The 25,536-nt window shown below is 36.9% G+C and overlaps 1 protein-coding gene and 1 long non-coding RNA gene across 2 annotated transcripts in view; one reads left to right on the forward strand and one right to left on the reverse strand.

Annotated features, from left to right (window-relative positions):
• The window catches only part of DNM3 (dynamin 3), a 532,803-nt gene that overhangs the window by 391,921 nt on the left and 115,346 nt on the right, over window positions 1-25,536 (forward strand). The window lies entirely within an intron of this gene.
• On the reverse strand, window positions 8,850-17,362 carry LOC147917734 (uncharacterized). Its single transcript, XR_015553936.1, has 5 exons — window positions 17,236-17,362; window positions 14,158-14,199; window positions 12,708-12,763; window positions 9,391-9,421; window positions 8,850-8,952 (listed from the first exon to the last, which is right to left on the reverse strand). It is a non-coding gene; the product is annotated as an uncharacterized LOC147917734 (long non-coding RNA).

The following is a 25,536-nucleotide window of genomic DNA, read 5'->3' on the forward strand; positions in this document are numbered from 1 at the left end:
TGATTTTAAGGAGAATTATTTCAAAATTTTACAGTTAAGTAGTCTTTGATAGGTAGCTGATATCAGGTAGAGAAGACCCTTGTTTTCTTAGTTACTAAGGTTTCTGTTTCTGTTTTTAATCATGGATGGGCATTGAATTTTATCAAGTGCTTTTTCTGCCTCTACAGAGAAGACTGTATGATTTTTATTCTTTAATCTGGTCATGTGGTAAAATGTATTAATAGATCTTCTAATGTTAAACCATCCTTGATATTCTGGGATTAAACCTAGTTAAGTCGTGATGTATTATTTATTATGCATTCCTGGCTTAAGTTTGCTAGCATTTTATTTAGACTTCTGCATCTGTGTTCATAAGTGAGATTGGCCATAAATGTCCTTTTCTGTACTGTCCCTGCCTGGTTTCCATACCAAGGTTCTGTTAGCTTTATAATTGAACTGGGAATAAATCCTTATTGTTCTTTGGAACTCTTTGTATAAGATAGGGATTAACTGTTAATTGGTTGTTTGGTAGAACTCACTCGTAAAATCATCTGACCCTAGTGGGCAGTTTTGGTAAGTAGACTTTTAACTAGTGACTTAATGTATTTAATGACCATAGATTTGTTCATGTTTTCTCTTTTTTTCCATGAATCAGTTTGGAAAAATTATATTTTTTCTAGAAAATTGTCCATTCTGTTCATTTTTAAATATACTAGCATCAAGTATTTCTTAATGTTCTGTTTTTTCAAAACCCTGCTGTATCTGAAATTTGACCCCTTTTTATTTCTAATAGTAAGCCTTATCTTTTTTCCATAATCACTCTTGCCAAAATTTTATCTATTTTCAGACAACCAGCTTTTGACTTTTGATCCTCTATTGTGTATATTTTTTCTATTTCAATAGTCTCTCTTCCCATTATTTCCTTCCTTATATTTTCTTTGTGTTTATTTTGTTGGTCTTTTTTTTTTTTAACTTCTTAATTTAGATGTATAGCTCATCAATTTTTCTCCTTTCTTTTTCTTATATATGCATATAAATCTATAGATTTTCCTCTAGGTAGTCTTTAGCTGCTTACCACAAATTTTGAAATGTAATATTTTTATTATCATTAAGTTCAATTTCCTTCAATCTTCTGTTTTCATAATCTTCATTATGATTGCTTCTTTGAGTTGTTTAGAAGTGTGTTTCACATTTTATACTGCATGGAATTTTATTGTTTTGTTTTTATTAATTTTTAAGGTAATTGTATTATAATCAGAGAATATGGACCAGCACATGGTAAATTTTCAAAAATATTCCATTTATTACTGAGAAGAATGTTCTAATTTGGGAGTTCAGGGTTCCATGAGAATCCATTGGATTATGCTTGTTAATTGTATTATCTAATCTGTATAGTTACTATCATTTTCATCTTGATTAATTCAAACACTGAACAAATATATATTAGGCAACTGTTATGTCACAGGTACTGCTCTGTGTACTTAAAATATATCTATGAATAAAGTAGACAAAAAAGATTATACATTTTAGATTACACTCTAGAGAAGAATGTTGACAGGGAGATAAATAAAAGCCATAAAGGATCTTACTTTATCAGAGGGGTATTAAAAATCTCATTTTATGATTATGAGCTTGAATACTCTAGTAAGTCTGTCAATTTTTGCATTATGTATTTTGAGGCCAATCTGTGTTATTAGATTCATGCAAGTGTAGAATTGTATCTTCCTGGTGACTTTTTTTTTTTTTTAATAACTTCTTGGGAACTCTCTTTATTCCTAATAATACTCTTTGCTTTAAAATTTATTTTTTCTGACTTTAATATAGCTATACTACATTTCTTTGGTTAATATTGACTTGGTTTATCTTTTTACTTCCTTTTGCCATCAACCTTCCTGTATTTTTATTGTGTTTCTCTTATAATAGCATATAGCTGGATTTGTTTGTTTGTTCTTAATCTAATGTGAGATCTTTTTCTTTTAACTAGTGAGTTTAGTCCATTTACATTTTTTATTATTATTACTGATTTATTGAATTTAATTTGAACATTTTATTTTAGTCTTTCTCTCTACCCTGCCTTTTCTATACTTATTTTCCCTCCCTCCTTTCCTGCTTTCTTTTCCTTTGATGCAAGTTAATTTATTTTTTCCTTGGCTTGGAAGTTATATACTTTATTTTTATTTTTGTAGACATCCCTTTAGTATTTTTGACTTAAAGTTTGAAATTAGTCTTTCTACTCCCTTTCCAAAATGACCTTAAAACACTTTAACTCCAATAAATCTCTCCTGATTTCCTGATTTCCTATTATTGTTATCCACTATTTGAGTTCCACCTTACTTATTTACCACGTTAGTCAATATTATAATTGGTTCACATAGGCAATGCTTGTTTAGATTTATTAACATGATTGCCAATTTTTTGTTCACTTTTCTTCTTGCATTCCAGTGTTTCACTTTGGTTCATTCTCCTTCATACTACAGTACACCCTTTAGAAATCCCTTCAGTGGGTGCTACTTGGTTGTAACTCTCAGTTTGATGTTTGTTTTCCTGAAAATGTTTTTACTTTGCCCTCATTTTTGAATAATACTTCAGTTGGATGTTACAGATTGATAGTTATTTTATCTCATAATGTTAACGTTATTATTCCCCTATATTCTTGCTTTAGCTCTGTTTTTGAGAAGTCAGCTGCCAGTCTAGTTGTTGTTCCTTTCTATAGATAATCTGTATTTTCTCACTGGTTGATTTTAAGATCCCTTTTGTCTTTGGAATTCTGAAGTTTCAATAGAACATGTTTATGTGTGTGTTTTGCTTTATATTTCCTGCTTGGGATTCATTGTTTTTTCTAAACCTAAGGATTGATTATTTTCATAAATTCTGAATAACTATGTATCATTATCTCTTTGACATCTGTCTTGTTTCTGATCTTTCTTGATTCTCCTTCTAGAATTCCTATTAGACATATATTAAACCATTTTATCCTGTTCTTTATATGTTTAACTCTCTATTTTGTTTATATCTCTCTGTGCCAATTTGGGGTCATTTCTTTAGTTCTATCTTCCAGTTCACTAATAACCTCTTCGTCTTTGATTAGGCCAAAACAAACTTGCCTGTCTCTTTCTTTGATAGTGGACAGATTTTTTTTTTCAGTTCATCCTTTTTCTGAGGATGTGTCCTTTGAAGAGTCCTGGCTCTCACATAAATCCCAAGATCTTGTTTTCTATCCTTTTGTGGCCACTAAAATCCAAGCCTTTTGGCTACTGAATCCGACACCATCCAGTGACAAAAGTGACAGAAGATGTATCTCCTCTTGGGGTTTTTTTTTTTTTGGCTCGTAAGGTTTTTTTTCATTTCAGAGAGAGCTTAGATATTTAAAATAATGTTTTTCAACAATTCTAGATGTCTTGTAGGAAAGAGTTTTAAATTTTCCATTCTGCCACTTTGAAATGAAGTGAACTTTCATTACCATTAGATTGCAGAAACACAAAACCATGTGTCTGACTTCCCCCAGAACTGAGAATTGTGATAAAAGTGAATCTGGAAAGCTAACCTGGGGTTCTTTGTGTTTACAGACATGAATGTGTTTCAAACCAGACAGAGAAACAGCTCTCATTCTCCTGTTCTCTTATTTATTCTCTCAGTAAATAAATATTTATTCTATTATTCATTCCAAAGTATTTATTAGGCATTTCTGCATTATCAGCCCTGCATATCAGGATTGGTACTCTAAATGGACTACAAATGTGATCTTGTTTTGCATGACATTTGTAATCACCAGTGAGTGTCATACAACATTCATTTTTCACTGCTCTTAAGACAGAAAATTTAAGAAATCAGTGATGAGATAAAAAAAGGAAGAAAAGGTAGTCTGGTTGAGGGATATTATACATGAAACAAATGGGTTATAGTGTATAAAATAAAATTTAACCAGATCATATGATAGTGTATTCCGTTCTAGCACTTAAGTGCTGGAGTATAGTCACAAAAGCAGTCAATGACAGAGCCAGAACTGGAACCCAGGTCTGATGTCTCCTGATCCAAGGGTCTTTCTGATATCATAGTTTTGATATTAACAATGGAACAGGAATTCCACCTATGATTTTAATTGGAATTATTCCTAAAAGAGCAGCAATGGAGAGATTTTAAACTTCTCATATAGGTATTTTAGTTTCCTATTAAGTCTTACAGATTTCCGTGGAACGCTTTTAGTCTCATTTGCAAAGTCCGACATGGAACTGACCAGTACCCTGGCTACAGTTTTTGAAAACCTATGTTAGCCCTTGCTACTTGTATCGCAGCATTATTCCTAAGAGCCCATTCCGTTGCTATTTCAACTTTCCACTATAAAGTTAAAACAGTTATTCTGTAGTCCCAATGATCAGGTGTGTGGGAATTGATACATTTAACATCCTTCTTTAAAAAGCCTTCAGTGTCCTGGTGAATTAATATGATCTTTATGAGCCTGGTGACCAGATTTTTGAGCCATTCTTAACTGTGTTTTAGTGCTAAGATTTTTATAAATGGAAGGAATTGTCACTAGTTTCAGTGACTTCAACACTTGAGGAGAGTGAATTTCACACCTAAACTGATTTAGCTCACAAAAACTCCAGGTAAGAATATGCATCCCCCAGCCCTCCTCTGGGCCTTTCAAAAAGGGCATCCTAGATATCTGGGCAGACTGACATGTTGCAATACTTTGTTCTCACATTCACTGCATAACCAAATCATTTTGAAAATCTGAGTTAAAAGATTCCTAAACTTGTTTGCGGCAGGGTCTAAACCAAAGAGTGGAATGTGCCCCCCAGGTTTTGTTCCATTTGATTTTGTTAGAAATGCCACGTTTTCTCTGGTGGAAGCATGTCTAGATAATGGCTTCACTGTGCTGGTCTTTGTTCTCCCCAGGCAGGCCTCCGCTTTTGAGGTCATGCTAAGGCCCATTTGGTCCAAGGTATGTCAGCTCTGGTAGCCAGCAGAGATCCGTGTCTGTCCAGGGGGTTTGTAGGGCAGCCACACGGTATTTTCTGAGCACCCCTTGGAGTTGTCCAGCTCTGTTTTCTTTTAGAATATGGCATTCTTTCCCTGACGCTGCTTTGTAGCTTCAGTTCAGGGTATGGTTTATCAACATTACCAAGTGTTCCAATTCACCTCCTCCCCCCTTTTCCTACAGAAGGTGATTCTAGGATGTTTCACTACTCCACTCAGTCCCCAGCACATTGCCGACACTCAATAAATGTCAAATAATGCCACACTGTAGCCAGTGTGTGCTCTTTAGGCATTCAGAGAAGAATGGCTCTTTATTCTCATTGTCAAGTGGTACATTTTTCCACTTGTTAGCTGGAAAGGAATTGGAGTCAGGTTTTCCCTTTATATACCTTTATGGCTATGTTTCTGTATTAAGTTGTGCTTGGAGTTTAAGTTGTTTGGGAAAGTGCTTAATTAAACAAATATGCTGGGCAAAATGTGGTGTGCATTGCCTTTCTGAAAGGTCATGTCTCACTGGGAAGTGGTGGAATGTCAAATCTATATTAAAAGGGAAGCAATTACTCTTCCATAAATAGGGATGACAGAGGTTCATATTTCTTGGAAATTCAGTAGAGTAAAAATATATAGTGTTTTGTACAAGGAAATGAAATATTGTGTAAGGAATACAATGCAATTAAGCTTGTGTTTGGAAAATAAACAAGACACCTGGAGAAGTTATTTTATTTCATTTACCCCGCTGTTGTCAAAAGAAAATTTAAGACATTTCTTCTTGCCTCACAGAATACTAAATCAGAGTTGTTTATCTTCTGAATACTCTGATTCAAGAAGATTTTTCTTTGTCAGATGAAGATTCAGTTAGTAACCAGTCTTCCAATTCAAGCTGAGTAATGAAATTGGTGTTGGCCTGCATTTTTCCCATGGAGTGTGGATGGGTCATCTTTCCATATTGGGGTGTTGTAATACCCTCTAATTATGCATCCCTGGTGGAAGGAAAAAAAATCAATTTGAGAGTAAAAGCTCTTTACCATTCTCAATTGATTTATCCATTTCATTGTACCCTGTCTGTAACTTCAGGTATGATATAAAGATTTGGTTTTCCCCATACTTTATTCTTAGCATCAAAAAATATTCTGCTAGATATAAGACCAACTGAAGTCTGACGCATTGTCCTAAAGAGAACATAAATAAACTGGCATTAATCAGGTGTCGGTGGTTTTGCTGGAGTAACGCTTAAACAATGTGTTTAAGTCAAGGAATGTGGTAAGTCAACATTTTAACACCTTGTACTTCTTCCCAATTTTAATACAGTGATTAATTAATTAATTAATTAAAATGTAACCATGTCATCACTATTTGTCTCCACTGCTAGATGACTTTCTATGGGAGAGAGGCTGTTTGTCTTACTCATTCATTCAATCCTCAGGGCCTAACACAGTGCCTGGGGATTGTGGGAGCTCAGTAACATGAATGAATGAATAAATGGATGGATATTAAACTTTTATCCTCTGTTACATGGAGATGATATAACGATATAATGCCAATTGCCATTACAAAGCATTCTGTAGATAAGCTCTAGAAGCCTAGTGCCTCAGGTCTTAGTGGGCTGAAAATGGAAATATAGATGAAAACTCTTAGAGGAAATAGGTTTAGCACAAAAAGAAATCTTTCATTTATAAAGTAAGACCTTGAGAATGTTTAGTTATATACAAACTGTATAAATGAGTTTTGTTTTAATTTAATAGAACAGAATTCCATGACATTTATCCTTTAAGAAAAAAATATAGATGGTTTATTGTAAATTGTCTCAATTTTGTTCCATGATCTTCTATTATTCAAAAATGTTTTGTGGATATCTACACTCAGCTTTCTAAATCTTCACTTCTTTAGCTCTGGCAAAGTATTAACAAATTTCAGGTTTTTTGTTATACACAGAACTTTTGAAAGTTAGGGAGGTTGAGAGCCAGAAGACAGGATTTTAGTTTTCTGCTCATAAGTTTTTGGTCCTTCTTGTTTCTGCTAGAACTATTAAGTTTACCTGGGTCAGGCAGAGATTTGAGGACTTTTGCAGAGTTATTGATTGTGAGTTCACAGTATGACAGTAATGTTTATTTCCCTCTATAAATCTAGAAGGATAAACCCTGTGCTTTCCCTGTTGAGAAGCTAGATAGGAGTGCATGTTTAGCAAGTCCATAAAAGGACACTTTATATCTTGAAAGCTGTTAAATGCAAATCTTTGAATCAGAGAACTGTTTTTGTGTCCATTCTCTTCCTTTGTTCCAGTCTCTCACTGCTAAGATATTTGTTGTCATATGGTTCTGATCCTGCATATTACAATAGTTTCCCAATTCTTGCTACTGCATCTTTTTCCTCTATGAGTGTCTCTCTGGTTGTGAAATAGCATCGTTAGGAAATCCTAGGTACACCAGAGAGGAGGGGCGAAAATGTTTTCAAAGGGAAGCCTGGAGAGAGATATGGATTAGAGAACCAAAATTGTCTCCCCATTTGATTTATTTGATTCACCAACCACACCAAGACAGTAATAAATATGATTTGGTAATATTTCTGTGAACTAAGTCTGTGAGAGTTGATTTCACAGCTAAGATAAATTCTCATGAAAGCCAACATAATTGCTTGAGTATGAAATGTCTGTGGCTTGAAGCAATGAGTTTAAATTCTCCTCTTATTGGTTTTCAAATTAAACTCTGAAATGAAAATAGGAGTATGACGCCCTACTTGGATGACTGTTTCTGCCTTTTCTGAGGGAGAAAAATAGCAAGTTGGTGCCTTTCAGCTTTTTCAAATGTCATTAAAAGGCTTTGGAGAAATTCTTCATGCTTAAAACACCTGAATGTAGTCCCTATCCATTTTTCTAGGGGAATTAGGCATTGTGTTCCCTGGGAGCCTTTGCGTATTTCAAACAAAGGAATTGCTAGGATAGACTCAGCAACTTAGATTCAGTTCCTTTCTTCCCAAGGATTTAAACCAGAGTTGTATCTTAAACCATTAGCAGTGCCAGCAAGGATTTTGGTCAGTGTTGGAGGCATTCATGTTCAGGAGGTTTCTGTCCAAGGGCTGTCTTGATGAATGAGCCCAACACGGCTGTGTAAAGTTCAAGAACACAAAGAAATTATTTCCTTCACAGCAAGTTTACTTTTCTTCTAGGATTTCAGAACAAACACATGGCCCGCTCCCCACCTACTTCCCGGAACAACTATTTGCTGATGGGCAATCCCCTCCCCCACTACCCTCTCCAGACAAACACTGTGGCTTGGGACAGAAGTGTGCCTCCCTTTGGGGAACCATAAAACGACCCCAGCTGTGTTCATTAATGATAGGGGAGCAATCGCTAGTTGCAAACATGCTACAGGAAAATATATGCACAGTTCTAAGATAACGTCTTTAAAAGAGATGCTGTGATGGTTAAGTTGCAAGAGAAAGTCTGACAGATCATCATTAAAAGAGACTGGTACAAATGATCCAATATCTTTAAAAATGTGATTGTTTATAAATAAGATTGTATTGCTAGTTTTTGTTAAAAAAATAACTTTTATTTTTGAAAACTAGTCATTCTAAAGAACTGGTTTCAAGACATTAATTGGCTTGTCTCAGGCTTTTATTTTAAAGAATGAGTTCACATTCTGGCTATTTATAGTGAGGATAGAATGAAAGTGACTTGTGTGCTACAGCTTATAAGTCCAGTGTGGTGGGGATTTTGTGAAGGCATGCACTCCAAGCTGAAACCAGCAGGGAGACAGCAAAGCGTTCAGGTATTTCAGTGAGCAACCTGTGGGGAAGCGCTCTTAAAACATGAATAAGCAGGGGTGTGAAAATTTCCCTAGCTGGGTCTAGCCTGAAGGAAATTTCTAAACACCTAAATTTCTTTGGCAGTCTTAGAGGCCTCCCAAGAACACAAATAAAGAAAACTATGCGCATATTTTACTACCTTTTGGAATAATCAGGGTTTTAGAGATGACCTGTAGAATACTGTAAAATAACCTGTTGTTGGAGAAAAAACTTGCATCAAATAGGAAAATACACAGAAAAAGTCCAAAGAGGGTTATTATTCAAATCTGTTGCTAGTTAAATCTAGTTACATTGAACAGTATATCCATGGCCCTCTCTGGCAGACACAGTGTTTTCCATTATTACCAGTGTTACCATATACTATCCTGATTTATTACTAAAGCTGTAACACCTTGCCAAGGAGTTCTCGAGTTTGGGAAGAAAAAAAAAGCCTTTAAATCAAAGTAACACGTGGATATATAAAGCTATACGAAGATCACTGAGCTCCCTCAAATCATGCACTCAAGAACATTAATTACAAGCCTAGCTTTTACGATATCAATTTACAAATCAGGAATCTTTGTGACCCAACATGGCATATGTAATGTATTTTTATTTTTCCTCAATTGATTTACTGTGGAACCAACTTACCCATAAAGAATGTCCTTAGTGGCTATACCTGCTGAGAGAAAATATTGTGCAAGTTTTAATTATATACCTTGCATATAAATTATATTATTCTGCTTCAATTTGCTGCATTCAAAGGGAAACTATTTACTGGAACATGTAATTAATTTTAATTAACACAAACAGCCTTAGTAAAGGGAACTGACATGGCACAAGCCTTGGTAGAAAATGTTAGTCATACTCTGCAGCTAACTCTGAGCAGATGCATGGTTTCATAAAGAAAATATTTGCGGAGCCTAACTGGAGCGAGTTTTTTTCCTTTTCTTTTCTTTTTTTAATTTTGAAACTGCCTATGTTTATTTCTTAGAATCTGAGGAAAACACTGTCATATAAAGGAACAGGTTCAAAAAATGCAATTGCAGAGAGTGGTTTTGACTCTTCAAACACAGTATCTGCCTTTGCTGTCAGTGTGTTTGTTAAATCCATACTTCACTCCATGCCTATAAATCTCTTACAGGCCAGAGCCTGAGTGATTGATGTTACAGTACTAGATATTAGCCCCAACTCGTTTTACTATTATAGAATGATTTTACTTTAGAAAATAGATAAATCCTGCTTGACTTGGGTTACTCTATCAGTGTATTAAGGTAGTTAAAATATTTCTGTGTTTTGATGATTACATTGTGAATTTTAAAATAAATTGGCCACATAAGATCTATACCAATGGCTCTCAAACTTGGTGGTTTGAGGACCCTTTTCACTCTTAAAAATTGTTGCAGACTTCAAAGGGCTTTTGTTTATGTGGATTGTGTGGATTATATCAGGAATTCTGTGAGCCAGTTGACTTCATGTTGTTGCTTAAAATTGGCTATAGTTAGAGTATATTTATATGAGGGAAATTGGCAAATGCTACAAACCATGGCTTTTTTTTTCCTGGAAAGCTAGCTGTTAAACATTTATTAGCACACCTCCAATTATAGCCATTGTCAGAAATTAAAAATGAGAAATTTTAAAAATATTCATTTATTAAATCATGTAAATAATAGTAATAAATCTATTTCATGTTAACCTAAGTATGTTATATGGAAAAAATATATCTTAAAACATCAGTGAGAAGAGTGGCATTATTTTTTTTACAATTTTGCAAATCTCTTTAATGTGTGGCTTAATGGAAGACAGCTGGGTTTTCATATTTGCTTCTATTTTCAATCTGTTGCAATATGTTGTTTTGGTTGAAATATACGAAGAAAATCTGGCCTCAAACAGATATGTAGTTAGAAAGGGAAGAGTATTTTAATAGCCTTTTCAGATAATTGTGGATTTTCTTCTTTGATACCTCACCAAAATTCGACAAGTAATAGTTTCTGAAAATTTAGTTGCAATATGGAATCTGAAATCCTATCAAAGAACTTTTCATATTCTGTTACATTAACCCATTGATCTATCGTGCACTTTAAATGGATCTTTTACTTATGAATGATTTTGTAACATCATACATTTGTCATTTGGAAAATATTGGTTCACTGATTTATACAGATCTTCTCAAATGTTTACATTTCATTTTTCAGTATTTAAAAATTATGTTCATTAACATAACCACCAATCTCATCCGAAAGGGAGATGCTGTCAAGCCCATGGTGGGAGATACAAGTTTTCCAAAATTCTAAGGCCGAATTTTATCCTTGGTCACAAATACTGTCAGTTGTCTTCCTTTAAGTGAGAGGCTCATTTTGAGAAAATTTCTGCCAAAAACTCAAGTCTTCATAAACATAGATTGGCCATCAGTCAGACTTTCAAATCAAAATGGCATCCCATGAAAAAAGCAGGTGCTTCAGCTCACAGTTCAACTGAGCGAGTGCCTTTGCTGGAGACAGCCACTTCAGTGTGCAGCAGAAGTGCTTATGTGTGCCTCCCATCTATTAAAAAGATGTGTACTCGGGGTCTAGATTAAAACAATTGATATTTTTACTGCTTCATCAGGATATTCTAAAGTGAAGCTGGCTTTTTAAAAAACTGTGTGTGCATGACAACAAAGAATACAATGACTATGAGTACAGCTTTATGGCATTGTCTTGATTGGTGCTAAGGCACCCACCCTTGCTTGTGTACCATCAGTGCAAGTATTAACACATTTGTTGCAAGATAAGCCATGAAATTCAAAAAAATTATTCTACACTTTGACTATTTCAGCAACTCTTGTGTTTGTTGATAAGCATTCATATAAATGAAGGTCTTCGAGGATTCGTTGGTACTGGAACTGGACAAATATAATCAAAACAAGTGTAGTCATTCTTTAGATTCGTCTGTTTTAAGGCAAAAGCATAATTCTGCAGATGAGATTTTTAACTCATGCTTCATGTTAGCAACTAAATCTTTAATTAGACAAGTTACACTATCACATTTAGAAAATAACAGTAATTTCCTTTTACTGACTTTTTATTCAGTAGGTATTCAGGTATGTCAAGTGTAAAAAGTGTTATTTATTAATCTCTCAGCTACAGCGTGCAGTTCTCCAGCCATTGCAACACAACAACTTATCCCATAAGATACTGCAAGTGCTTTTTCATTTCTACTTTGAAAAGCTCTAACAAACAATATTTGGCTTTCAAAGAACACATTATATCTAGGTTTAAAATATGTGATTTCGTTTTTCTTTAAATGTTGAATGATTGGTCTCAAAATGATGCCATAACTGGCATTATAATGCTATTCAAAAGTGTTCAGTTGCATAAGACAGTCAGGTAAATTATAAACATCTGTAAGGCGAAAGGAAGGGAATAGCTTTCATCCCATTTTTGTTTTGTATTTATAGCTTTGTCCTGTTTCTTTGCATTAGGTTCCTTCCTTCTAGGAGTCAGAGTACTTTCTGACGTGTCAGTCTTAATCTTTTTCAGCATCTTTAGATGTAGCTGTTGCAGCTAAAGGTTGAGAAACTGAATCTTCAAATCTTCCTTTTTTAAGCCAATGAGACATTTTTAAACATAAGAAAAATATGAATACATTTTCTTTTATTTTAGAAAAAGTTATTAAATTCTCAATTTTAGATAAATAAACTTTAGATAAAATTTTATAACTTAGAAAAGGTTTCTTTTTTTTAATTAAAGTATTGGAAAACAAGACAAAAATATATACCTGTATCGCTGTGTGTCTCCACATAGGCATGAGGTAAACTTTAGGATTTCACAATAATTTATTAGATGATAATGAGGTTACAAAGATTATAGCAGGTATAAATGAAAATTGCTATTAGGAGCACCGTACTAAGAACAAATGAGTTAATCTCTCAAAATGCACGTACTACGTTTGAAAATTCTAGAAAACACGAGAGTGCACAAGCTCACCTTCCATTAACTGCCCCAGTGATATCATCACGTGCCATGTAGCTTCCAGAAAACTCCTGTGAAGATTCATAACAGAATGAGAGTGAAAAAGACAAACATATTATTACGAAAATAGTTTTGACCTTGAGAATCCCCTAAAACAATCCCGGGGACCCCAGGAGTCCCCATACAATACTTTGAGAACTGTGGCAAATAGGCAATACATGATGTAATGATTTATAGGGTGACATCAATTTAAGGTTTATTTTCACACAGTGACGGGGATACTTATTGCATAGGTAAGTCTGCTGGTTGCTTCTCTTAGTTTTGAAGAACCGAGAATCCACTGATTCTTCAAAAAAAACATTTAGATTATTACGTGTCCTCTAGATCCTGTCTTAAAGCAAAGAGTGAAGACAGAACACATCTGGAAAGTCAAACTCATTTCAGGCCAAGTTGATAGAGAGATTTATTGTAGCAATCCAAAGCCATGCCATTCAGTCCCCTCCCACTCACCCCCTGAAATAAAACCCAAGACAGTCATGGAATTTCCAGAGCATTTGTTTATTCCCCTTATCTACCAGGGCTCTTTCATCAGTGATGATACTGATGTAGATGGTGCCAGTAAGAGAAATCATCAAATAGCTAGGGTTGAAAAGGAGATGAGGATGTTTGAAGTGTGTTGATTTCCGAGAAGCATGTGTGGAAATGCAGATGTGACGAAAGAGAGTAGCTCTATTACCACGAATATAGACATTTCCCCTGCTCTCTAATTCTGTCCGAAAGGGAAAGAACCCAGGGCCTCAGTCTCAAGTGAGAGAACCCCTTTGATAGTCCGGGGGAAAGATATCTCAAATACCCCCGCTTCCTTCCCCTCCACTGTGATAGGTTTGAGAAGTGATGAAAGACAGGAAATAATGAGCTACTGTTAGATGAGTTTTTACTACATGCTATATATGGAAAGGGTTATTTGGTCAATATCTTTCATCTTGAATCAAAACAGTCAGGAATTTAAAGTAGAGAATTTTCTCCTAAAGCACTGCTTTTCAAACTTTCTTTGATAAAGAACTTTTTTTTTTGATTGTCAATCCCTTGCAGACCATGTGACTCACCTTATGAGTTCAGCAACACCCAAACTGGTCTAAACCCTATTCAGTAAGACTAGTCCACTGATCATGGCTTGGATGTCATGTAGTGTCGGAGTGCTACAAAAGCTTCCAACTGCTTCTCAATTTCTGTACTTATGTACTTGTAGACTAGTAACAAGCAGTTCTCAGCCCTCAAGTACTGCTCTGATGTTGACCATCACAAAGATAGGGTTGAATATGCCAAGCACACTCCCCGAGAGGGTAATTATTCCTAGACAACTGTGGTCTGTCATTTGTGTAGCTCTTGCTAGATGCACAGTGGAGCTAGTTACGGTAGTGTGAGCTCAACAGGTAGAGTCATTCAAAGTATACATCATTCACACCTCAGAGTAGTGCCCATGGTCCAGATGCTGATTTGGCTTTTCCTATAAAACACAAAATGATGTCAAATTATTGGATAGATCAAATGCATGGCAATTCACTACATCTCTATTTTCACAAAGAAACTATCACCTGAATGAGTATGTATTGAGCAAGAATATGCAGACTCTATAACACATAATTTGTCACTGAAATTATTTTATTATTAATTATTTGCAACTGAATCTAATTTTCTTCTGCACCTGAAAAATATCTGAATTTTCTGCAGTGCTGCATCCCTACCCCTTCCGTGTGGCTTCTTCTTATGCCCAAATTGTTAATGAGGAGAAGCAACCTGAGAAAGATACACTTATTGATATTTCAACTTTCCTGTTCTTTTTAGAACCACTTTGCCCTGCTGTCTTCTTTTGCCTCTCTCCACAGAGCTATGTTTTTTTCTTCCACATCATTTGACTGGTATAAAACTCTGAAAACAAATATTGGTTTCCAGCCCATGGAAATCCAGATAGTGCACTCAAGCCAGAGACCTGAGAAAGGAAGCTGTCAGCTGCTAGTCTTCCTTGCTCCCATGAGAACACCTGTAATATAGTTCCTTAAAAATCATCTATTAATATAAGATGATTTTTTTCCCCAACAAACTTCTTCTAAATTTTTTTTTCCCCCCAAAGCCCCAGTAGATAGTTGTATGTTATAGCTGCACATCCTTCTAGTTGCTCTATGTGGGACGCTGTCTCAGCATGGCCGGAGAAGCGGTGTGTCGGTGCGCGCCCGGGATCCGAACCCCGGGCCGCCAGTAGCGGAGCGCGCGCACTTAACTGCTAAGCCACGGGGCCGGCCCCCCAACAAACTTCTTCTTAGAGAGTATTTCCTTACTGAACCACTTTATGTTTAACCTGGCATTGGTGGTTAACCAATTATGTTTGAGGAAGGCATGAAAATTATCTTATGGAGTTGAAGGATTCACATTCTGTATTATCTTCCCAGAGCATCAAGTTAGTAATGGATAAAAGTGACTCAGAAAAAGATATAAGCTCATCATCAGAAAGAGGTTTTTAATGTTTTTTTATATGTTACATATATTATATTTTTATTATAGCTTTTTTAAAACAGAATGGGCAACTTGTGAGTTAGCAAGCCTCCCCCATCACCAGAGCACTTTGAGCGGAAGCTAAATAGCAACTTACTGGCAGGGTGATCATAATTTATCAGCACTTCTGAGAGTAAAAGGGGGCACTATTAATAATTATGCTGCAATAATACCTGGCAATAAACCGAGATGGTCCAGGCAAAAAGGGATGAATGGTCAATCCTACATGTTGATGATGTCATAGAGGAGAGTCCTACCTCATGGGGGAATTTGGCTCAGATGACCTCTGTGGTACATCCCTACATTAATTACATAAAACCTGTTTTATGCACAAATATTTCCCTACAGTTTTTTATGATTACTTATTTTGCTAATATTCCCTAAAGAGGGTGAAAAGTGCTTTATTAAGCATTAGAGTTTAAATTACGTTGGGCAACGTTTACGTGTAAATTGTGTTGTAATTCTTTCAAATATTGTAACACAGAAATTACGCACCCCCCCAAACACATTCTAATTTATATATAAATTAAATTGCTTAGTATAACTGCCCGTTCCCCAACTGTCCTTGATGAGTGAGCTTCATGTTAATTATAATTTTCCAGTCTCAAATGTGATACCACTATTTATTATTGATAGTTTCAACTTGCCTCTGAGATTCTTCTTATGAATCGGAGGATTAGAGCATTCCCAGAATCAGAAATGAGGATTCTCACTTTCAAATTAGGCAAACTGATGTAAATTATAATAAAGGGTGTGAGAACTAAAAGTTAGACAAAAGGCAAGATTGTTTCTTTGAGAGGAAAGCATACCTTACTATTCTGTGAGCTCTTTGGGAGTTTAAATTTATGGAAATAAAGAATAATCAATGGATAACTACATATTTAAGTTTTCAAATAGCCATTAGCAAAGTTTTACTGTAAAGTTTATGGAATTGAGATTTTTTTTTTGATATGGCTAGGAAACTCTAGTCAAGTAGGTTGAGGGTAGAAATTATCCAACTTGGGCCGGCCCCGTGGCTTAGCGGTTAACTGCGCGCGCTCCGCTGCTGGCGGCCCAGGTTCGGATCCCGGGCACGCACCGACGCACTGCTTCTCCGGCCACGCTGAGGCCGCGTCCCACATACAGCAACTAGAAGGATGTGCAACTATGACACACAACTATCTACTGGGGCTGTGGGGGAAAAAAGGAGGAGGATTGGCAATAGATGTTAGCTCAGAGCTGGTCTTCCTCAACAAAATAGAGGAGGATTAGCACGGATGTTAGCTCAGGGCTGATCTTCCTCACAAAAAAAAAAAAAAAAGAAGAAAGAAAAAAAAGAAATTATCCAACTTATTAGCACTTTACTGAGCAGTTATTATGTGCGAGGGTCTGTGGCAGGGGCTAGTGGAAACAAAAATAATCCTTATTCTCTGCCTTCATGACTTTTGTAGTATATTGGAAAGAGATGGGTATTTTGGTCAGCGGTATAGTATAATAAATAATTATATTTCCCAGCATCCTAATTTCCTAGATTCCCAATGCACAAACCAGTCTTAACATCTGTGTAAATAGTCTGTAATACATTGCAAAAACTCAGAGTTTGCAGATCCATCTCCCTTGGGAAGTGAAAAGATAGTCTTTAGAAGACTTTACAGGGCTTTAATAGTGAGCAGGAAAATGGCAGACTAATTGCAATGTGGGAAAACATGAGGTGTCATGTATTTAGAGGAAAATGATCCAAACTCTATTTAAGATTCTTGGAATCTGGTTAAGTGCAGTGAGTGAAAGGACCTAGGAGTCTCTGTAGACTAGTCCTTGAAAGTATCTATGCAACATGTTGATGAGGTCAAATGGACTCCTCAAGAATAAAAAACATCCTGCTTTTATATAAAATCGTGGTGTTTTATAACCTAGAACATTATATTAAAAACTTCTCAGTCAATTGCAAGAAAAGGTATAATATAACCAGAAAGATCCTGTAGGTGAAAATTAAAATAATTGATAAGAGAATTACCTTGTGTCATCATAGGATAGCAAAAGGATTAGGATGCTTCATTCTGAAAAAATGAGAGATGTTTTTAAAGTGTTAATGTCATTAGATTACGTGACTATGATTTTCCCCCATGAAATGTTGAACTACTAGAATGAGGAGGGACCCTTGGATAAAAATATAGGCTGCATTGCAGTTCTGTCAATTATAGACTTTAATAGATTACATTAGCCCCAAGAGGTGGTGCAGATACTTCTCAAGCAATTTATATAAAATTATGGCTGCATCAAAAATTAGCCTGTTCATGAAGGAAAGCATCTCTGAGCTCAGAGACTGATTGCAGGGAAGACCTCTTTGCCTTTCCTGATATGTTTCTTGCTTTCTCTCTCACACATGGAATACTGTTGTGGTGGATCGTAGATCTGACCCAGAGTTATACTATTTTTGTACTCTGTTCAAAGTACAATAGAATTAAAATGGCAAAGTGCTCATAAAAAGTGCTCTACAGTCTATTTTCCTTAGCTGCATAAGTGGCTCTTTTCTTTGCCCAGGGTCAGTATTCCCTAAATTTTATCAATTCGTGATGTACAGCTGCTTTGCAGGGGTGCGTGCTGCCATTAGTGTTTCATAATAGGTAACAAATATGGTGGCCTTTAGGGAGACTTTCTCTACTCATTCTTTGACATGCCATGGAGGAGAAGGCAAGTTTCTGTGATTCATTAGCCGTTTTCCTCATAAACACTTCTGCTTTATCCTGCCTTCAGTTAAAAATGAGGAGCATCAACATGTGACTTATTGCGTAAGTGTACAAACCAGGCCTGTGTCACATTGTACCATTGACTTCACTGCATTTAATGTTCTGCTGTGTTCCCATAGTAAACCCAGCACATGCTGACTAGAGAAGAACCCCAGCAGACTGTAGTGACTGATTTAATTTGGAGGTTAAAATGTTTTTTGTCTGGTAGTTTCTTTTATCACTGTGACTTTTCCTAGGCTATGAGATCAGTCTCCCGACGCTTAACCCAGGGAGGTAGGCCAGTTTTCTTGTTGCTGAAATTTGCTGTGCTTATTTTCACTAGCAATCTGGTTTTATAAACATAATCCTGCCAGGCTGTATGTCATTTTTCTCCTCTCAGTGTAGGAAATGAATGAGTGTGCGTGTTGAGAAAAGGATTGATGCTTCATCACCTTGGGAGAGTGCAATTCATTTGTGAGAAAGCTTGAGAATAATAATTTTATGTTGGTTTGAAAAATTATTTGGGGCTTTCGAAGTTCCTTTTAATACACCAATGTTTATAATAAAAGCATATTCATTTGAAATACACAAGCTTAAAAGATATTTCATTGAGTAACTTTGGACAGTAGACTAGTATAATACCCAAGGCAGGGTCTTTCATGTCTCTGCATATGCACAGTAGAGTGTGTGAGTATTTGCACTTGAATAATTCCCAAATCAACACAAAACCATTAGCAAACTCATGACCTTGGTCCGTTTAACTTGCTGTTGTCAAATGTCATCAGTCTTGATCTTCCATGAGATCCTGAATGCCTCAGTCACCAGTGTCACCCTGTGAAAATATTAAGAGAATGCCCTTGCTCCATCTACATGCTGAGGATCCCAACTGTACACATCCAACTCTACTCTTTCTCCTGGGCTTCCAATTTGTATCCAGTCTCCTACCTGCCAACCCCAGTTAAGAACTGAACTCCTGATCGCCCCACCCAGACATGCTTCTCCTCCAGTCTCCCATTTGCTCATGCCAGAAACTTAGGAGTCACCCTTGATTCCTCTCTTACCCTCACTTTCCACAACTAGTCCCTCAGAGAAATATGGTGGCTCTTCCTTGGACATGAATACCTTTTTAGATTTCGACCTCTTCTTACCTCCTCTCCTCCCCAGCCTAGTCGTTGCTGGCCTGGACTTCTGCAGCAGCCTCCTCCTTGGTCTCTTTCCACTCTTGCCATACACAGTTAGTGTGTTCTTCATACAGCAACCAGAGAGACATTTCAAAAGAAGTAAATCAGATCCTTTCACACGTCTGCTTAAACTCCTTCAGTGTCTTTCTGACTACTCTCCATTGTTCACCCTGCTCCAGTGATATTGGCCTCCTTTGTGTTTCTTGAATATGTTGAGCTTGTTCCTGCTGAGGCCTTTGCATTTTCCAGGAATGTTCTTCCCCCAGAAATTCTCATGAGTCATGCCTCCCTCTTCAATTCATGTCACTTTTCTGTCACCACCTCATTTTCTGACTATCCTCTCTAAAGAAGCACTTCATCATTCTGTCCCCTTCTCCTGCTCCATTTTGTTCATCACACTTATTACTTTTTGATATTTTTATTCATTTTTGTTTGTTTGTTTTCTGTCTTCCCCATTTGACTATAAGTTCTGTGAAGGTAAGAATTTAATCTCATTTGTTCACTGCTGTATCCTCAGTGCCCAAAACAGTGCCTGGCACATAGTAGTTATTCAGGAATGAACGAGTGAGTAAGTGAGTGAATGAGTGAGTGGATTTTGGTATTGCTTATTAATATCCTTGAGCTTGCTGCTTGCTGGATTTTTTTCCTCAGCTTAAGTTTCAGTCAACCTTTATTTAATGGTAACTGTATGTTCTGTGAGGATATAAAAAATGGTACTGAATAATTATATAGCACTTTATACTTTACAATTAATTTTTACATATATTATTTTATTTTGTTAAATGTTTAAGAAGCCATCCAAAAGAGATTGCAGGTTAATATTAGGAGGGAACAAGAAAAGCATTCTTGAAAAGCTTATAAGGAGAGTCACTAAAACTCAAAATTGTGAAAATTAATAGTATCCATTTTTACACACACACACACAGAGTGACAAATAAGAGGAGTAGTTCAAGCCAAGCATTACTAATTAAGTTATCTTGAAATATTATTGTGAATGAGGTGAAAAGACTAGATTGAAGTGGCATTCCACGTAAGAAGACTGGAATATGGGAAGTCCTGGCCAAAGACAGAATTGGCAAAATTGTGTTCAAGGAGAACAAGTTTTGCTTTGATAGAAAGAGTCTATTTATAACTGGAAGTTATGAAAACTGAATATGATAAGGTTTTCTCTGTGTTTAGTGATGGGGAGAGAGAATATGTTAGCAGAATTAAATTGTGGGAAGTTTTGAAGCTGGGGAACAAGGAATTCCTGCAGAGTTTTAGAAGGGAGCTGACAGTATCTAGAGAAGAATATATTTCTAAGGAAACACAGTGTGGACTGAAAGGAGGTGAGGTGAGACACACGGAGAGGGGCCCGGGAAGACATTGGAATATTCCAAGAGACAGTAAAAGGACAGAGTTCCAGAGGAACCATCCACTTGAAATTGGTTTCTTTTCTCCACGGTCCACAAATTCATCATCACGATGGCAAACTCAAGAAGAGAGTCACCAGGAAAATGGTACCCACAAATAGAGATTGGGTAACCTGTGAGCTGATGGAAGCATACTTAAAACATGCTGAGCTAGAAGGTGACACCTCCCTTGGATTAGCTCTTTGCCCCCACAAAGTGGTTTAGAACCCAAAATGTTGATGCATATTGTTTAGCACTGTTACTTTGTAAATAGCTATTGTACTTAATATAAGTAATTATTACTTTGTAAATAGCTATTGTACTTAATATAAGTAATTATTATTCATTTTTAAAGTATATTAACAGCTTAATCTTAGTATTTTCTTTACAATTCAAGCTGGTTTGCAGACCAACTCCATAATTTTTTTGTGTGTGTGTGAGGAGGACTAGCCCTGAGCTAACATCCGATGCCAATCGTCCTCTTCTTTGCTGAGAAAGATTGGCCCCGGGCTAACATCTGTGCCCATCGTCCTCCACTTTATATGGGATGCCGCCACAGCATGGCTTGCCAAGCAGTGTGTTGGTGCCCGCCCGGGATCTGAACCTGTGAACCCCGGGCCGCCAAATTGGAGCACGTGCACTTAACTGCTGCGCCACCAGGCCGGCCCCAGTAACTCCATAATTTACAATTCTGTTCTTGAATGTTAGCTTCTTTGTTTGGCAGTATTGTACTTGTTTTTTCCTCAGTGATACTTTGAAAAATCGAATGTGCTTTTTGATCATTCCATTTCTTTGCTCTGAAATTTTAGAATATATATAAGGTTGGAATTGAAAGGGATCAAGAGCTGTTGTATTTCACCTGTAAGCAAGACCATATCTTGCTTATTAGCAAGATATTAGCAAGATGAAAATCTATTATAGTTGTTTCTGTGACTGTTTATCACGGTGTTTTTACCAAGCTCAGGGCAGAGTGATGGAGTTGCTGGCGTTTGTGACTGATCTCGTCCATTGCTCATCCTCACTGCTCATCCCGTCCACCTCCTTCTTTAGTCTTCCTGTCTCAGTTAGTTATATCACTTGAAAATTGCCTTGTGAGCTAATAACTTTCTCCAGGAACATTTGCATTTTAATAGTAAACACTACCAGGCACCATGCCACATGCTTTGCATACATTATTTCAAATCCTTAAAAATAGTATCTCGTAGATAGTATCTTCCTTAGTTATCAACAAGGAAATTAGGACTCTGAGAACTTGAGTAATCTGGCCCAAAGTCACAAAACTAAATAACACATAATTAACAAGTTTCAGTTTGAATTTCTCCGTCTGATTCCAAAGTCTATGCTCTTTCCATCACATCATGCTGAAGCTTCTAAAACCCTACAGCTTTCAAGACTCAAAAGGGGATGAAACTGCCAGAAACCTAACTGTTTGGTGAAAGTTTTGATAGGTGAGAAGGATATTGTGGGTAGGATATAACCATTACCTACTCCACATATTTAAAAGTCACTCTGACTTTATCTCTGTCAGGAAGCATCTTTTGTTAGATCATTGGGATGCTAGGCTTAACTCAACTTGGAGATAGTCTCAGATTTCTTATCTGCAGATACAGTTCATCGTTCTTGTCTATTAACTGTATTCCCAGTAGAAACCCACATGTGTCCCTCATATGGAGGGAGAAGAAAAGTACAGTCCTCCAGCCCAGGCACCTGGACAGCCTATGGGGCTGCCTCGGGCTTCAGGCTTCACCTTAGGGTCAGACCTGTGTTTATGCCCACACAGCTCCAGCAGCACAGCGTCAGTCTGCACCTTTTTACTCCAGAGCTTCTTTCAGGTCCCAGCCACCTTAGATCCTGGCCACTGAGAGAGACTTGATTATCAGAATTTCATTTGGATAACCAGAGTATTCTTCCTCATATCTCTGTGGCACATTGTCAGTTTCCTGTCAGTTTTTTCCTCAGTAGCAATGGCTAAAACGCAGGGGGGCTTCATATTGCTGCCAACGGTGTTTTGCCTGCTAGTTTCATGTTGAAAACATCTTCCCCTGGCCTTTTAACCTCATCTGTCTCCTCTTCAGTCACCTTGGAGGCTGTCTCCAGCTCCCTCCCGGGTGGGCCGCATGGCTTTAGTTGGATTTCAGAACTGGGCACAGCGGTTGGCGTAGTGGGACTTGACCAGTGAAAAGTACAAGGCAACAATTACTTAGATTCTTTGGTTTTGCCTGATTCTCCATTGCTACTTCCTGAAGCCATTTTAATTATTTCTTTCTATTCCTATAGAAAACCAAGTTAACCTTGATTTTTGTTGAGATTTAGGGGGGTCATTTTCTAAGTTTTTCAAGAAAGAGGTAAATTTCCCTCAGCAAGAGCTACGTTGTCTCCTTCCTCAGCTAAAAAAGAGATTTGGGGTTGCCTTTGTGTTTTCCTTGTGGTTAAAAATGTGCAATTATTGTTTTGCAATAGGTTTTGTTCTGTGTTGCATGCAATTTTCTCTTTTATATCTTTTTTTCCCCTTAAAATTAAATCCAGTAAAATGTGAAAGAAAGAGAAGTGAAATAATTTCCACAGCTGCTGAGTTTTCCTGGAAGGCAAAGACATCTCAATTTTAAAGTTAGTCTTAAAACGTGAAATCATTGTTCTTTGAAACAGCTGTCTGGTCAAAAACTCCTTTGTAGTGTACATTTTTAAACAGCAATTTCTAAAATCCACTAGGAGCTTTGTAAAGATTTCCTTTATCTGGGTTATGAATTATTTTCAGTCTTTTGAGTAATTGTTAAAATGATGAAACCTACTGGAATAAAACAGATGTCTGTTTTTTGTTTTGATTTTAGGAGGATGCGGGAAATGTCAATGGAATATTGGGATTTACTTGGTACCTTGACAGTGAAGTCTAAATAAATGATTGTTAGTGTCTTAGCAGTCTGGTCACCATCAATTTTTGTATGTAGTGCCAGGATATAAGCTTCATGAGAATAGAGACCTTGTCTATCTTAATCACCATGTGTCCCTCGGGGCCTGGCACAATACCTGGCACATAGCTTCTCAACAAAGGTTTATTACACAAATCAATCAATCAATCACATATAAACCATTATATGGAATGATATGTCATATAACCAGATGCAGAATTCACCCGTCCTTCTATTGTCTTTTACACAGACACCTGGCATGGAAATTTTCCTTAATAGAAACTTTGAGGTTGAAAATGTGCCTCAAAATCTCTACTGTCTTTATTAGTCCATTATGGATCTTTCACCTATGATTTTATGTAAATCAGCTCTGACATTGTTTATATTTTTACTACCTCTTGGAATAATAAATTGCATATATAGAAAGTAGTTACAGTTCACCTCAAAGGATGTATGCGTAAGGCATGAAGGGAGCACAGAGGAGAGAATAACTTATGCCGTTAATGCTACCTAGGGAAGACTCAGAGGAGGGAATATTTGAGTTGAGGCTGTAAGGATGAGTAGAAGTTTCCCAGGTGGTGAAGAAGGCAGGCGGACAGAGGCAACAGTGCATGAAAAGACCTGAAGGATGAAAAAGGGTGCCATGGGACCCCTGGCCATAGAACCATCACCATCATCATCATCGTCATCATCATCATGACCTATCTGCTTAAATATTACTCTTTCACACAAGACATAGGTTGCCACTGAAGTGTTTAATTTTTTTTTCAATGTGATTTATTTTCTTTGAGGAGTCACTTATATGTATTATGCTGAAAACTGTGGGTGCACCTAAAACAGCTTCCCCAAACAAGTCACTGAATAGCCAGGCTTCCTGCAGACCAGGTTTTTACACATTTTCATTTGTGTGATATGTGATGAATTTTGGGCCTTAAACAATTTTGTGCCTCTGGTTACATGCTGCTCGTCCCTATCCTTGTCTCACTGAAGGGACCTGGAGAGGTGCTGCAGAGCCGGAACGGAGGCGGCGCTGACTACTTGGTTAGGGCCAGGGGTCAGAGCCCAGCTTAGGTGGCCCTAACAACACAGCAGCCCATACTTCCCTGATGCAGCCAGGACATCTTTTTGTATCCTCAGACAGAACGGTGGCATGAAGACATGTTTACAAAACTTTCCAAAATGAGTTCAAGGAACTGAGTTTGATATAACTTGACATGATTAAAATAATAATAATATCAACAGGCAATAATTTAAAAATCATTTGAAAGGCTGATTTTGTGGGGAGCCAGTATAACAACCCTGCTTGATACCATGACCCTGCCAGTCCCTTTCATTCTTTTAAAATTTTCCTCTACACTAGTCTCTTTAACAGCATCTCAACAGTGATAAACTTATCCAGATTCCTCACCCCTAATTCCAGGCTCTAAGAATTCTCATCCCACTCTCTCTAGGTGTTCAGGGGCTCTCATGAATCCACAACTCTGTGTTATCTCACAATTGTTTTTGGCTTCTTGGTTAATACTGTGCCTTCTGAGATTAGATGTCATTTCTCGTGTGTTGATAGTTCCTCATAAATCTTAGACTTTAGAACTTTTAAAATGAGTTATTATTTTTTATTTATATAATAAGAAGTATTACTAGTTAGTCCTTAACTCAAATGAAAGATCCCACACAGGGTGGATTCTCAAATGTACAAATGTTGGAGGGACAGAAGCCAGGCTAGTGCAGCTTGGGCGGCATTTTTTCCCAGCACGTGATGAGACCTGGCATGGAGGGGCCTATGGCGGCTCTATATTTATTCCCCAGATTTTAAAAATGCTGAGCTTAAGCAGATTATTACCACAACCTCTTCTGACCTAATAAACGAGACAGACTGAGACTAATTGTGGTTCTCTCTCTGCTTTCTTTACCAGTTGCCTTTTATTCCCTTCTAGAGTCTTTCATTGCTTTGGGCTAAATGAAGTTTGGATTGCAAAAACAACCTTCTTTAATGATATTATAATATTGGCTAATTTGCCTGCTATTGGTTATGTCCAAGTAGACACATGACTGTGGCTGTTTGGCTTGTCCTCCTATGGGAAAATACTTAATGAAGTTAATAAGCTATATTA

Source organism: Ceratotherium simum, chromosome 2 (assembly GCF_057802395.1).
Source record: "Ceratotherium simum simum isolate JZ-2026a chromosome 2, ASM5780239v1, whole genome shotgun sequence".
NCBI lineage: Eukaryota > Metazoa > Chordata > Mammalia > Perissodactyla > Rhinocerotidae > Ceratotherium > Ceratotherium simum.